Genomic DNA, 14,990 nt, shown 5'->3' with positions numbered 1-14,990 from the left:
GGAGGCGGGGGAGATGTAGACCTTTGTCACCTGTTGAGTGTGACGCAAAACTTTGCTCATGGAAGGTCTTGTCATCGCGAATAGGTGAAGGGACAGACTTATAAACAGATCAATAGAACAGCTTCTAGAACCTAAGACTAGGTCCAACTGATTTTTGACGAAGGCACAAAAGCTAATGCAGGAAGAACGGTCTTTGCAATAATAGAGCTGGAGCCACTGGACTTCCGTAGACACAAAACAAGTTGACACACACAAAACAACAACAAAAATTCCTCGACCTACACCTCACACCTTATATAAAAAATGGGCTTCATGGATAATGGACTTAAATGCAACACGTAAAATTCCAAAGCCTTTTTAAAAACAGAATCTTTGGGACCTAAGGCTAGGCAAAGGATGATTCTTAGACTTGGCATCAGTAGCACGACCCATAAAAGGAAATTCTGATAAATCAGACCTCAAAAAAAATGGGAAACTTCTGTTTTGTGAAAGACACCAGGGGAAAATATTTACAAGCCACATATCTAACATGGGACCAGCAACCAGAATTTATAAGGAACTCTCAAAGAGCAACAGCAAAAATATCCCATTAGAAAACGGACAAGGGACTGAACAGACATTTCACTGAAGATACGCAGATGGCAAACAACCATATGGAAATTTTTTCAATATCATGAGCCCTTAGGGAAATGTGAATTAGAAACATGAGAGAGAGAGAGAGAGAGCACCAAATCCTAGCAACTTGGAAGGATTTAGAGTCTATCAAACTCAGTGATCTATTGCAGAAACAAAGAACAGAGGACCATATGTTCTCACTCATAAGCGGACCTTGAACAATTATCATAATACTATAAGAGAAGGATTGGCAGTAGTGGGAAACTGCCAGAGAAGGGGGGTGGGATTGGCAGTTGAGGAAAACTGCCAGGCGAGGGGGGGGCCACACCTCATCAACAAGGGTACCTGCATAATGAACGTTTGTATACTTAACTCTGAACTGTACCCCACATCTTTAAAATAAAAATAAAAATAAAAATAGGAGGCTGCTGCAGCCGCGGTCCCTGCCTCTAGCTAGGGCAGATGGAGAGTCTCTGGCGCCAGTGCCCCGGGCGTCTTTCACCTCTCTGGATACAGCGTCGCTGTCCTCGCGGGACCCCCGCGGTCACTACCCCTACCGCTAACCCTAACCCGCCAAGGCTCAGCGTCCTGGCTCACACATTCCCATCTCCCTGCGCCCCTCACCGCCTGCCCTCCCCACCTCCCACCCTGCCTAACACAGCGCCCTGCGGCGAGTGCAGGGGAAGCTGTGCGTCACCGCGTCTGCACCTTTTGTGGGTGCCGGAGGCTGTTAGCTGGGGCACCTAGTCCCGGGCGGTAGCCACCTGGTTTTGGGTGATCTAGTCAGCTGGGGGCAGTGTCAGTGTGGAGTCGGACGCTGCCAGCATTGCTTCTCCTCCCCCATCCACCCCCCAGCCTCCACCACCAGGAAGCTAGCACGGCCGGGTGCACAGAGGCTTAAAGGCCTGTAGGCACAGCTTGTGCACGGGGGACTGAAATGCCAGAGACTCAGCAGGTGGAAACCAGGAGTTGGAGACCTTGTCTCTAAAATGCGAGTTCTATCTTCATACAGGCAGATAGAGATACAGATGATGACAGATTAGATAGCGAGGAAGAGTTATGTCAGCTGGGCTTGGTGCTGTTTGCCTGCAGTCATAGATCTTCTGGGGAGGCTGAGGTGGGAGGATCACTTCCACCTAGAAGTCGGAGGCTGCAGTGAGCTATACTTGCACCACTGAACTCCAGCCGAGGTGACAGTGTGAAACAGAACAGGGGTGGAGGAGGCTGTGGAAAAAAAAAAAGACCTGGTGGGGGGGGAGACCTTTGGGGGTGGTCCCCTGCCTTGGGTAACAGTGATGAGCCCAAGGACAGCTGGAGGAATGGCTTTCTCCTCCCATGCTCTGTCCCCAGGCCTAGGCACTTCCACACATAATTATGTGGACCTCTTCACATAACTGAGTTACATTTTTATAGTTAACTAGTCTTTGTCTAATTCAGCATACTGGTGTTGGGACTTGGAAAACAATACCCCAAAGTGAAGGCCCGAAGGAAGCCTCTGGAACAGAAATTTTGCTTTGATCTTCTCCTGTCTCCTGTCTCTCACCCTATTCCTCCCTCAAGGCTAGCCATAGAATTTCTCTTCTCCTCCTTGGGCCACAGAAACCAGAGCTCTTTTTCCCCAAAGTCAGCCATTAAACCTAAAAATATTACTCTAAATTTCCCTCTACCTTCCTGTGTAAAAACTGGTCATAAAAAATTATCTGGGAGCTGGGCTCGGTGGCTCAGCCTGTAATCCCACGCCTTTGGGAGGCTGAGGTGAGTGGATTGCCTGAGCCCGCGGGTTCGAGACCCGCCTGGGCAGCGAGACCTCATCTCTACAATAAATCAAAAAATCAGCCGGGTGTGGTAGCGCATGCCTGTAATTCTGGCTACTTGGAAGGCTGAGGCGGAAGGATCACCGGAGCCCAGCAGGTCGAGGCTGCGGCGGCCGGGAGCGGCCACTGCACTCCAGTCTGGGCGACAGAGTGAGACTCCAACTCAAAAAAAACCAAAAACCAAAAAACAAAACAAAACAAAAAGAATTATCTGGGAGTTTCTGGATAGCTGAACACATGGAGGTCCCTGGTGGATGGTGTCCCCAGGGAGGGCAGGAAAGCTCAGAGCCCCTTCCCACATGCCTCACTCTACATATCTCTTCATCTGTATCCTTCACTTATTTATTTTTCATTTGTATCATTTAATTAATTGTATCCTTTATTTCACTTGTAATATCCTTTGTAATAAACCAGGAAACTTAAGAGTGTCCCTGAGTTCTGTGAGCTGCTCTAGCAAATTAATCAAGCCCAAAGAAGGGATTGTATGAACCCCAACTTGAGGCTGGTCAGTCAGAAGTTCCAGAGGGCCAGATTTGCAACTGATGTCTGTTGGGGGGCAGCCTTGGGGACTGAGCCCATGGTCTGTGGAATCTGACACTGTCTTCAAGTAGGCAGTGTCTAAATTGAATGGAAGGACAACCAGTGGTGTCCCCTGCAAGGGGTTAGTTTGTTCGGTGGTAGGCAGAACACACATTTGGTCACAGAAGTCTTCTTCTACGTGGTGTGAAAACAGAGTAAAAATCATGGTTTGAGGTTTTTCCAGAACAATTGATGGGCTTTTCTAGAACAGCCCTAACTCACAGAAACATGTGGGTTGGAAAGAGAAAGAATGAAAGGATGGGAGACAAAGAAACTTAGATACTTGAGTGGCCACACAGTCACCCATGGAATGAAGACACGAGCTCAGCTACTAACAGTAAAAGTTACCAGTGGAATTTAGAGATGGATCCAACACCCAGGAAGTAGGTTCACTGTATGCATTAGGAAATGCAAAATCAGAAGAAAAAAGCAAAATATTCAATCCCTTCATTATTGGTCTCTGTAATAGCAAAGGCAACATTTAAAGAGAGTGCTGGGTGCAATTGTAAGTAAAAAAGGAGGGTCTTTATGAACAATAGGAACTCAATCAACTTGAGCAATCAGCCCATCTTACAGCTTTCTGCCCTGCAGCCAGTGTAGAATGAAGTCACCTAACTGGCTAAAACCAGTTCCAGACAGACCCTGGCAACTTACAGAATGCCCAGTGAACTTGCCTAGTTACCATGCCAAAGCTTCCACTCTTGGAAGGGCTCCAGTTCATTACCATAACATGTGACCTCTATCTGTGCCACTGGGACCCCTCCTCTGCATGTGATGATACACCCTCACTTCTCTCCATGTTCCCATCAAACCCCCCTGTCCCTTTTCCTTGGGAGGACACAGCTTTGAAAGATACTCCTGGTGTTCTCCTTACTTGTGCAAAGTAATACAACTCTACAGTAAGTCCCCTACATATGAACCCTCAAGTTGTGAACTTCCCAAGATGCAAATGTATGTTTCCATGTCCAGTCACTTAAGTTGGTTCACGTGTCTGGCATACATTGCCATGTGCGTGCTTCCTTCACAAGTGGTGGTGCCTTTGTGTACGTTACTGTACAGTAATGTATAGAGTACAAGAGTATCTTTATTTCAAGCCCTAGATGTCCAGGAGTAAGCATGATAGCAGCCGTGATGCAGCTGGTGCTGCTAAAAAGCACCAAGCAGTAACAATGAAAACAAAAATGAAAGTGTTTGGGAGAGTAAAGCAAAGTGAGAAGATGGTAGATGTCACTCATTCTACACCATGAATTGTTCAACCATCAGCAAGCTTCTAAAAGAGAAGGACAAGAACACTGAACATGTGAAGTCTGCCATGCTGATGATGTCAACAATAATCCTGAAGAAGAGTAGAAAGGTGATGGAGGAGATGGAGAAACTTCTCAGCTTGTGGATGCAGGATCAGCATCAGTGTCAAATCCTGCTCAGCTGAATGCTGATGCAAGAGTTAAGGCCAGAAAGCCTTTATGAAGACTTGGAGAAACATGGCGAAGAACCAGCTTGTACATCTTTTTAATACCAGCTGTGGCTGGTTTCACCAGTTCAAAGCTAGAGCCAGCTTTCACAATGTAAAAGTAAGTGGCGAGGCAGTGAGTGCAGACATGATAGCCGCCTGGGAATGTTCTGAAATGCTTCGAGAAATTATTGATGAAGGTATATATTTACCCGGGCAGGTTTATAATGTGGATGAGACAGGACTGATCTGGAAGAGGATGCCAGTCCAAAGTGACATCTGTAAGGAGGAAAAGTTGATGCCAGGCTGTAAAGCAGCAGAGGACAGGCTAACTCTGTTATTCAGTGGCAATGCTTCAGGTGGTATGAAGCTGAAGCCTCTCATAGTTCATCATTCAGAGAACCCAAGAGCTTAAAAACATGGCCAAGGGTTCTCTTCTTGTTGTGTGGAAGAGTAGCCCCAAAGCCGGAGTTACCCAGGCCATTTTCCAGGACTGGTTTTCACGCTGCTTTATCCTGGAGGTAGAGAAATAATCCTGGGAGAAGAATATCACAGTCAGCATTCTTTTACAGATCAACAATGCCACCCCGTTAGTGGCAGACTTTCATCCCAGTGTCCAAGTAGTGCATCTGCCACCAAATATGTCATTGCTCACCCAACATATGGGTCAGGGAGCTCTAGTGACTTTCAAGAAATACTATTTATGTGACATTTTCATCAGGCAGTAAAGGCAAGTGATGAGTCAGGAACAATCTTGTGACAATTTGGGAAGGACTATAACATCTACAAGGTCATAAAAAAATAAATTGACTTTGCTTGGTGGGAGATTATGGCTGCCACCATGAGTGGGGTTTGAAGGAAACTTTTCCTACAGCTTGTTCATGATTTGTGGATGTGATGGGAGAAGGTAAATGAGGAGTCCAATGAGGTCTTCAGCAACTTAGTGACCCTCAACAAGAAGCTGGAGCTAGATCTCCAAGAGGATGACCACTGAACTCCTTGTTGTGCAAAATGAGAAACTTACTCATGAAGACCTGATGGCATGGGCGGCCTAAGAAAGGACAAGGAGAGACAAGAGGAAGAAGTCACTGAAGAACCAAGGAGATTCACAATGCGGGAAATGGCAAAGATGTTTTTTGTTGTTGTTTTTTGTTTTTTGAGGAGGCACTGTTAGTTTTTGAGGCAAAGGACTGAAATATAGAACAGTCCACGAAGGTTGCAACAGCAGCTAAGAATCAATCCAGTGCTACTGTGTCATCTATGATGAGAAGAAAAAAAGAGCTCCTACCTAGAGTCTTTTTTTTCAAGAATGAAGATAGAATTGAATCCAGCAAGGAACCAGAACCTGTGTGGTCAACGTCAGGCATGAGGGACATGGCAGCTGGCCCCGCCGTCTGCTGTTGCTGATGATCCTTCTGCTCTGTCATCTCCTACCACCTCTCCCTCCTCCAGTCAGTGATTCTTCTTGCCTGTTCACGTGGTGCCAGCCCCTGGATGCCAGCTGTTGTTGTACTATGCTGTACTACTGTACTTTTCAAGGTACTATACTGTAAGATTAAAAATACTTTTTTGTGTGTGTTTTGTAATGTATTCTTTGTGTGAGGAGAATTATAAACTGAAAGGACATACGATGAAGTCAGTATACCCAATGAGCAGCCTCTTTCACATTGCTCAGTTCTGTTACGTTTTTCTAGCATTCACTTTAACTGACTCTCTAATCACTAGTCACAGAGAGAACTGGTTTCTAGTGGTGATCCTTGTTTTACAGCCCCCTCCCCAGCTTGTCTTGTAAACAAGTTAATCCAATCAGCTCTTCACGACCTTCATGGCACAGACCCTATCAACATGGCAGCAGTCATGAACTGACTCGTCCGTCACCTGACATTAGTACCTGTGCCTACCTGCCCTCTGGGATGACATGGAGCAGACCACCACTCAATCACCTTAATGACCTGCCCCCTCAAAGGGAAAGTTTAAAGAGATTCAATCTGAAGCAGTCCTTTGCCACTGCTTTACTAGACTGATGTGGTCATGCACTCTTTCAGCTATGGCTGCCATCATGTTTCCTAAGCTTTGCCCCCTTTGTTACCTTGGAGAGGTGAATTGCCTCTCTCTTTTCTAGCTTACTTTCTAAATCAACTATATTCTCCAGTCTACCTTATGTGCAGTTCCTTGAATCTTTCATGAGGTACCAGATCGCATACCAGATACCCCCTGGGGAGCCTGAACTAACATTAGGAGGACCTGCTGGGATTTTTTTTTTCTTCAATTTTTAAACAAATGTGTTATTTTAAAGATGTGGGGTACAATGCAGAATTAGGTATACAAGTGGACATCGTACAGGTAAAGCTTGGGCCTCCCTTTGGTCCCCACTTTGCCTGGTTTAAGATCAGGTGCCCCTATTAATGTTATGTGGCCCCCATCCCTGGCAGTTTCCGGCTAATGCCAATCCCTTTCTTATAGTATAATGATGTTCAGAGTTCGCTTATGAGACAGAACATATGGTACTCTGTTGCTTCTGTGATAGTTCACTGAGTATTATAGACTCTAAATCCATCTAAGTTGCTGTGAAGTCTGTATGCTTGTCCCTCTTTATGGCTGCATAATATTCCAGCGTGGGTGTGTACCACATTTTTTTGATCAAGTCCAGTTTTGATGGGCAGCATGGTGGGTTACATGTATTTGCTATTGTGAATAGTGCTGTGGTAAACACGTGTATGCAGTTATCTTTTTGTAGAATGATTTAAGTTCCTCTAGGTATATTCCCAGTAGGGGGACTGCTGAGTCATATGGAAGGTAAATTTTTAATTCTTTTAGAAATCACCACACTGTTTTCCATAGAAGTTGAACTAGTTTGTATTCCAACCAACAGTGAAGAAGTGTTTCCTTTTCTCTGCATCCTCACCAACATCTGTTGTTGTTTATTTTATTAATAATGGTCATTCTTAATGGGGTTGGGTGGTAACTCAATGTGGCTTTGATTTGCATTTCTCTGATGATTAGTGAGGCTGAGCACTTTTTCATGTGTCTGTTGGTTGTCCATGTCTCTGCTTTTGAGAAGTGTCTATTCATGTCTTTTGCCCACTTTTTAATGGGGCTGTTTTTTTTTCTCCCTTTGGCACGTTTGAGTTCCTTGTTGCTCCTGGATGTTAGGCCTTTGTCAAATATACAGTTGGCAAATATTTTTTCCCATTCTTTGGGCTGTCTCCCTGCTCTCTTGATGGTTTATTTAGCTTTGCAGAAGCTTTTCAGTTTTATGAGGTCCCACTTGTCTTATGGCATGGACATCTGGGATTTTGATCAGGAATTGGTTGCCTGATTTCTGTTAGGGTTACTCCTGAATTTTCTAAGATTCTTTTAGTTTGAGGTTTTATGTTTAGGTCTTTGAGCCATTTAGAATTGATTTTTGTGTATGGTGATAGGTAAGTGGTCCTGTTTCAATCTTTTGCATGTGGTCAGCCAGTTTTCCCAGCACCATTTACTGAATAGGTTTTCCTCTCTCCAGTGGTTGTTGGTGGAGGTTTTCTTGAAGATGAGTTGGTTGAGAAATTGAGGTTTTGCTTCTGGGACCTGTTCTATTGGTCCATATACCTGTTCTTGTTCAATACCAGGCTGTTTGATTGTTATAGCTTTATAGTAAAGTTTAAAGTATGGAAGTGTGATACCTTCCACTTTGATTCATTTGCTAAGGATTGTTTTGATTATTCATGGTCATTTATGTTTCCATGTGAATTTCTGTATTGTCATTTCCAGGTCTGAGAAGAATGATGTTGGTAACTTAATGGGTATCTCGTTGAATCTATATATTGCCTTTGGTGGAATGTTCATCTTAACAATGTTGATTCTTTCTGTCCCTGAGCATAGAGTATTTTTCCATTTGTTCATGTCTTCTTGAATTTCTTTGAGCAGTGTTTTGCAGTTCTCATTGTAAAGGTCTTTCATGTCTCTGGTTAGGAAAATGTCGAGGTATTTCATTTTATTGTGGGTACTGTGAATGGATTATGGTTTTCATTTGGTTTTCCACCTATTTGTTGTAGGTGTATACGAATGTGACTGTCTTTTGCACATTGATTTGGTGCCCTGACACTTTGCAAAAATTTTTTATCAGTGCAAGGAGGTTTTTGGCAGATTCTCTTGGATTTCCAAGGTATAGGATCATATCATCAGCAAAGAGGGATAACTTAACTTCCACTTTTCCTGTTTGGATACCCGTGATTTCCTTCTCTTGTTTGATTGCTCTAGCTATGACTTCAACACAATGTTGAGCAGGAAGGGTGAGAATGGGCAGCCTTCTCTTGTTCTGGTTTTCAGGGGACATGCTTTCAGTTTCTGTCCATTTACCAAAATGCTGGCTGTGGGTTTATTGTAGATGGTACTTATTATTTTGAGGTATGTTCCTTATATGCCTAGGTGTTCAAGGGTTTTTATCAAGGAGGAATGCTGGATTTTATCAAAAAATTTTTCTGCGTTGAATGGTATAAGCATATGGTCCTTTTTTTCCCTTTTACATCTGTTGATACATTTAATTACATTTATGGTCTTGCAGATGTTGAACCATCTCTGCATCCCAGGGATGAATCCTACTTGGTCATGGTGGATGATTTTTGCTATGTGTTGTAGGATCCAGTTTGCTAGAATCTTGCTGAGAATTTTTGCATCTATGTTCATTAGGGATATTGGCCTGTAGTTTTCCCTATGTGTTGAATCTTTACCTGGTTTGGGTATCAGTGTGATGTTAGCTTCATAAAATGATTTGGGGTGAATTCTGTCTTTTTCAATTGCCTAGAATACTTTCAATAGGATTGGTATCAGTTCCTACTTGAATATTTTGTAGAATTCTGCTGGAAAGTCATGTGGTGCAGGGCTTTTTTTTTTTATTTTTATTTTTGGTAGTTTTCTTATGATGCAGTCAATTTCCTGGGTTGTTATTGGCCTATTTAGTGTTTCAATGACTTCTTGTTTCAACCTTGGGTGGTTGTATGATATTAGATAGTTCTTCATTTCATTTAGGTTATCAAGTTTGTTTCCATACAGATGTGCATAGTAATCTCTGATAATCTTTTGCATTTCTGCAGTACCAGTTGTGATTTGATCTTTTGCATTTCTGATAGTGTTTATTTGGGCTTTTTCTCTCTTTTCCTTGGTCATTCTGGCCAGGGGTTCCATCAATCTTCTTTATCCTTTCAAAGAACCAGCATTTTTGTTGTTGTTTATTTCTTTTCTATGATATTTTTGTCTTCTAAGTTCCATATTTGAGCTTTTACTTTGGTGATCTGTATTCTTCTGCTGAAGGTAGTGTTTTGGTGGTCTTATCTTTCCAGTTCCCTTAGGTGATTTGTTAGGCTAACGTGGATCTTTCTATTTTCTTGGTCAATATTTGCAGAGATATAAATTCCCCTCTTAGAATTGCTTTCATGGCACCCCAGAGGTTTTTGGTAAGATGTTTCTTCATTTTCATTTGTTTCCAGGAATCTTGTAATTTCTGTTTTGAATTGTGTGTTGGCCTAGTAGTCGTTCAGTGTCATGCTGTTTAGAGGCCACGTCTTTGTGGGTTTTGGGGGAATTTTTTGGTGTTAATATTTATTTTTATTCCACTCTGGTCTGAGAAGATGCATGGCAGTATTTTGATTTTACAAAATTTGTTTATGCTTGATTTATGGCCAAGGATGTGATGGATCTCGGAGTACATCCCATGTCATGATTAGTAGAGTGTATATTCTGTGGTTATTGTGTGGAATGTTCTGCAGGTATCTATGAAGTCCATTTGGTCAAGTGTCATGTTGATGTTCTGGATCTCTTTGTTGATTTTTGCCTTGATGATCTATCTAGGGTTGTTAGTGGGGTATTTAAGTCCCCAACTCTAATAGTGCTAGAGTCAATATATCTTTTTTTAATTTACTTAGTAGCTGTTTTATAAACACTGGTGCTCCTGTGTTGGGTGCAAATATATTTAGGATGGATATTTCTTGTTGATGAATTGAATCTTTTATCATTATGTAGTGTCCTTCCATATCTTTTTGAGTTTTTGATAGCTTAAACATTGTTTTGTCTGATATTAAGACCATGACTCCTGACTTCTCTTGTGATCCATTTGCCTGGAAATTAGTTTTTCATCCTCTAACTTTGAGTTTGTGTGCATCACTTGTAATGAGATGAGTTTCCTGGATGCAGCAAATTATTGGGTCATGATTTTGTATCCAGTTTGTCATTCTGTGTCTTTTCAGTGGTTCATTTAGTCCACTGACGTTCAGACTGATTATTGAAATGTGATTGTTTATCCCCATCATGAGGTTCTTATAAAGTTCCCTCTTTGTTTGTTTTTCTTTTAACTTTTGTGTTTATATATGTGTGTTTTCAAGTTTGCAGTTGTGATGTATTCTCTGTTTATTCTGCATTCTCCTGCTCTCTTCGGGAGTATGGTCATTCTTTTCTTTCTTTCTTCTATGCTTGCTACCTTTTAAGGCATCTCTTGTAGAGCTGGTTTGGATGCTGCATAATCTCTTAGGGATGGGATTTTAATTCTCCATCACTGATGAAGCTGAACTTAGCTGGGTAGGTAATTCTTGGTTGAAATTGTTTATCTTTGAGAGCTTTGATTATTGGATTCCAGTCCCTTCTAGTTTGTAGTGTTTCTGCCAATACTTCTGTTGCTATTCTGATTGGTTTTCCCTGATGTGTGGTCTGACCTTTCTCTTTTGCTGCCTTTAGGATTTGTTCTTTTATACCTGCTTTGTGTAGGTGAATTATTATGTGTCTAGGGGTTGGCCTCCTCATTTAGTGTCCTGTGGGGTTCTCTGTAGCTCTTATGTTTGAATGGTCACATCTCTGGTGAGAAGGAGAAAAATTTCTTGGATAACCTTCTGGAATACTTGCTCCAAGGTGTTCTCTGTTTCCCTTTCTTCTTCTGGGATACCAATCCAGTGTAGGTTTGGTCCCTTACTATAATCACACAGCTCTTGAAGGCTTTGTTCTTTCTTTCTGAGTTTTCTATGCTTTTATAGATCAGGTTAAGTCCATGTTTTGGTTTTCAAGTTTTGAGATTCTTTCTTCTGCTTGATTAAGTCTCCTTTCCATGCTTGTCATCCTGTTACTTACTTTCTGTATGGAATTTTTTTTTATGGCCAAAATCTCTGGTACAATTTCTTTCAGTGTTGCATCTCGTCTTTCTTGAGTCTGATTCACTCTTTCTATCCATTCCCTAATCCCTGTTGTATTCTAGGGCCAGTCATTGGTAATTTCTATTGTTTGGGCTCTGAGGTCTGATTTTCTCAGGCATGTTCTCTTTGTTACACTGGGAATTACTTGCGTTCTTCCATTGATTTTTCATTTGTGAAAGATCTCTTTCTTTTCTCTTTAGTTCTGTTATTCAGTGGTAATGGGAGAGACTTTCACTTCTGATGTTTGCTCAGCCTTTTATTCTTCCTTGGTCAGGACTCTGAATTTGTTCTATTTTGAAACTGGGCTATGGGTGGGAAAGCTTTGCTGTCTTTTGCAGTTTTGAGAGTCAAATAAGGTAGAGGGTGGGGAGCTAGGATTCAGAAACTACTTGCAAATCACAATGTTCACTGATTGTGGTATGGATTGCCTGACACCCCCTCCCCCGACCACTCTTTATGATGATGCAATGAGTATATGTGTTTACCCCTCACAGAGGAACTCACATAGTCCAACAGATTCCACTGCCATCTTCCTTGGGATATTTTTAACCTAACATTTTTGGAAGTCCCACTGTAATTCTGGTGCTTAATATAAACCTATTACAGTATAGCACTATATAGCCAATTGTGATAGTTGGGTATGTAGACTAACTTTTGACTTATGAAGATGCTCTCAGAACTGAACTCATTCACATATAGGAGACTTACTATATTGATCAATACCCACATTCTTGTGAGGAGTCATTTGTTCCTTGCCAAGTGAGCAAGCCCAGGTTTTAGGGGGGGATAACAAATCTGGGACCTCAGAAGGGACTGTGGACCAAACCCTGACTCAACTTCCTTATAGGATCACAACAGGTGAAGCAGTGAGCTGCAGAAGTGTGCTTGAACTAACTTGCCTAAGTTGCCAAGAAGGAGATTGGAGAAGGACTTGAGATGCTCCACCTGATGTCTAGTCCACCGACCACCAGAACCAGACATACTGGGAGAGCAGAAGAAGCCACTGCAACCTATTGGTTCAACTCCTTTGACAGGTAGTGGCAGTTCCATGAACTAATTAAAAGAGTAATTTTGGATTTGATCATTAGGACTCTGGGTTGTCAACACTAGGACCTAGGTCAAGAGATCCAGAATTGGTGGGAAAAGGAAGGAATCCCCTTCAGGTCTGGGAGACTGAGAGACATCTCAATCCATTTTAACAAAGGGAACCCCATACAGATGATGATGATGGCCTTTAGGATTTCATTCCTGTCTGTTATATCTGTAGGACTGAATGTTTGTCCATCTTTGTCTGTGGTCTGAGTGCAGGTGAAGTCTGGATTCCTCTCCCCTTACTCTGTGGCAACCCCTAAAACATTGGACTTCCATTTTGCAGTAGCCATGGGAGGACTGTTACTGGTTTGGCAAAGAGACCCAGTTTTGAAGGGGACAGTTTGGTGGGATCATGATCTCTGGAACCAGAGTGCAGGGACACAAAGCTAAGGTGAATAGTGAGGGTGTGCACCTTCACCTAAGGGAACATCTTCCTTACTTGATTGGTTTACCTACATTCCCCCACACAAGCAGGACACAGAAATACTCTGATGTCTCCATGGGATCTCCCAGGAAGCTGCCCACGCCAAATACACCCCAAGAATAGGCAATCCCTATTATTCTCTCATACCTCCCAGGCCATCCACCCTGGTATAGTGCAAGCAAAGATACAAGAAATATTCTGCAGGCTAGGAGTTGCAGGATTTGTGTCACCACTAATTCCCAATGTTAGTACCTTGGAAGGTGCAATCAGACTCTGTGCAAAGACCCTATAACATGGGGAAGCAGGCCTTAATACTGAAAGAGCGCCTGCTAGGATGCCTTTTCCAGCACTGGAAACTGTTTGGAGATCTACTCATGACCCAAAACCAAATGACATATGACTATAATATAGCCTTGCCTCAGTATTCCCCAGGGGGTCAGGAGATTATGGTCTGAACATGGGTCACTTACTTATACTATGACTCTCCAATTGGGCTTATTTTTATAAGAAACAAGAAAAATGGGATGAGATGCCTTATGTTCAACATTTTATGGCCCTCTATCAAAACTCAGCCCTGCAAGGGAAATGCAAGATATGTAAATTGGCCAAGGGAACAATGTTGCCAATTCCAGAAGCTCCTGGAAAAAAGAAACCAGTCATCTGGGGATCTGTATGGGAGGGAATGGGAAGGAAGAACCCTTGTACTTACCCTCAAAAAGGAGAAGCAAGGTCCTCTTCCCCACTCAAAGACTGGAACCTTTGTCAGTACACAAAAATAGCCTCCCTTCTTCCTCAGGAACTGAACCCTTGGCATCACCAGGGGTCCTTCTCCATACTTGCTGGGTCATCTAAACTCTTTGGACCAGCTACAGTTCCTGCTATGGCAGCAGCCCTCCTTCACATTTTTTAACCCCTCTTTTCCAGAGAGCACCACTCATAGTGGAAACACATATAACCCTGGACAGGGACTGTTCCCACTCAGGCAGGTACCTGATGGAGAGGGAGGTTTTTCTCTGGTCCCTGTGCCTTTCACAACTGCCAACTGTGTAACTGAAAATCTCAGACTAAAGGCTTACAGGTGAGCCCCAAAGAGTTTATAACTCTCATAAGGGGAATATTATCCACATATAACCCCACATAGCCAGACATGCAGACCTTAATGGCAACCCCACTCTGCCAGTAAGAGAAATCTGCTGTCATGCCCAAAGCTAAAGAGGACACAGGCAAGATGAGTGCTGATAACCTGGGTCACACATCTACTGGGCTGCTGAGGTGTCAGTCTCAATAGCCAGCCTGAGCTGAGACCCCAGTGATGACAGGGATCAAGTGTGGCTGGATCACTATAGAAATATGCTGCCCAGGAATCTGAGAGAAGTGAGCCAGCCTCCAGTCAATTAGTAAAAGCTCGGGGGAAATAGAACAAGGCCCTAAGGGAAATTCATCAGCATTCCTAAAGAGATTACAAGAATGCCTCTGGGTTTACACCCTTGGGGACCCAGATGACCCCAGGAGCCAAGCAGTGATTTGTCCCCCATTTCATTTCTTGGAGTGCTTCAGATATTTAGAGGAAACTCTAGAAATTGGAATAAATTCAGACACTACTCCTCAATTGGTAGACATAGCCCTTAAGGCCTACAAGTGTGACTCCCGACAAAAAAAAGAGGACAGGCTCATCTTCTGGCAGTAGCCCTACAGACTACTTCAGGTAGCCCAGGAGAAAGGAAGAAGGTTGCATGGGTGAGTAACTACTCCCCAGTGGGACTCAGGGGTTGCCTACGCAGGGGCTCAATTTGTTTACTGCAAACAGGAGCGACACTGAAAAAATGGAATGCCCAAATCACTCCAAGAGAAGGAAGAAA

At 43.0% G+C, this 14,990-nt stretch overlaps 1 pseudogene; it reads left to right on the top strand.

Annotated features, from left to right (window-relative positions):
• Positions 1 to 1,077: 1,077 nt before the first annotated feature.
• LOC103253585 lies at positions 1,078 to 14,529 on the top strand (annotated as a pseudogene).
• Positions 14,530 to 14,990: the final 461 nt, after the last annotated feature.

This window comes from Carlito syrichta, unplaced genomic scaffold, assembly GCF_000164805.1.
Source record: "Carlito syrichta isolate Samal-C Ts95f unplaced genomic scaffold, Tarsius_syrichta-2.0.1 Scaffold238807, whole genome shotgun sequence".
Lineage (NCBI taxonomy): Eukaryota > Metazoa > Chordata > Mammalia > Primates > Tarsiidae > Carlito > Carlito syrichta.
This window is presented reverse-complemented; position numbering and strand designations above follow the sequence as displayed.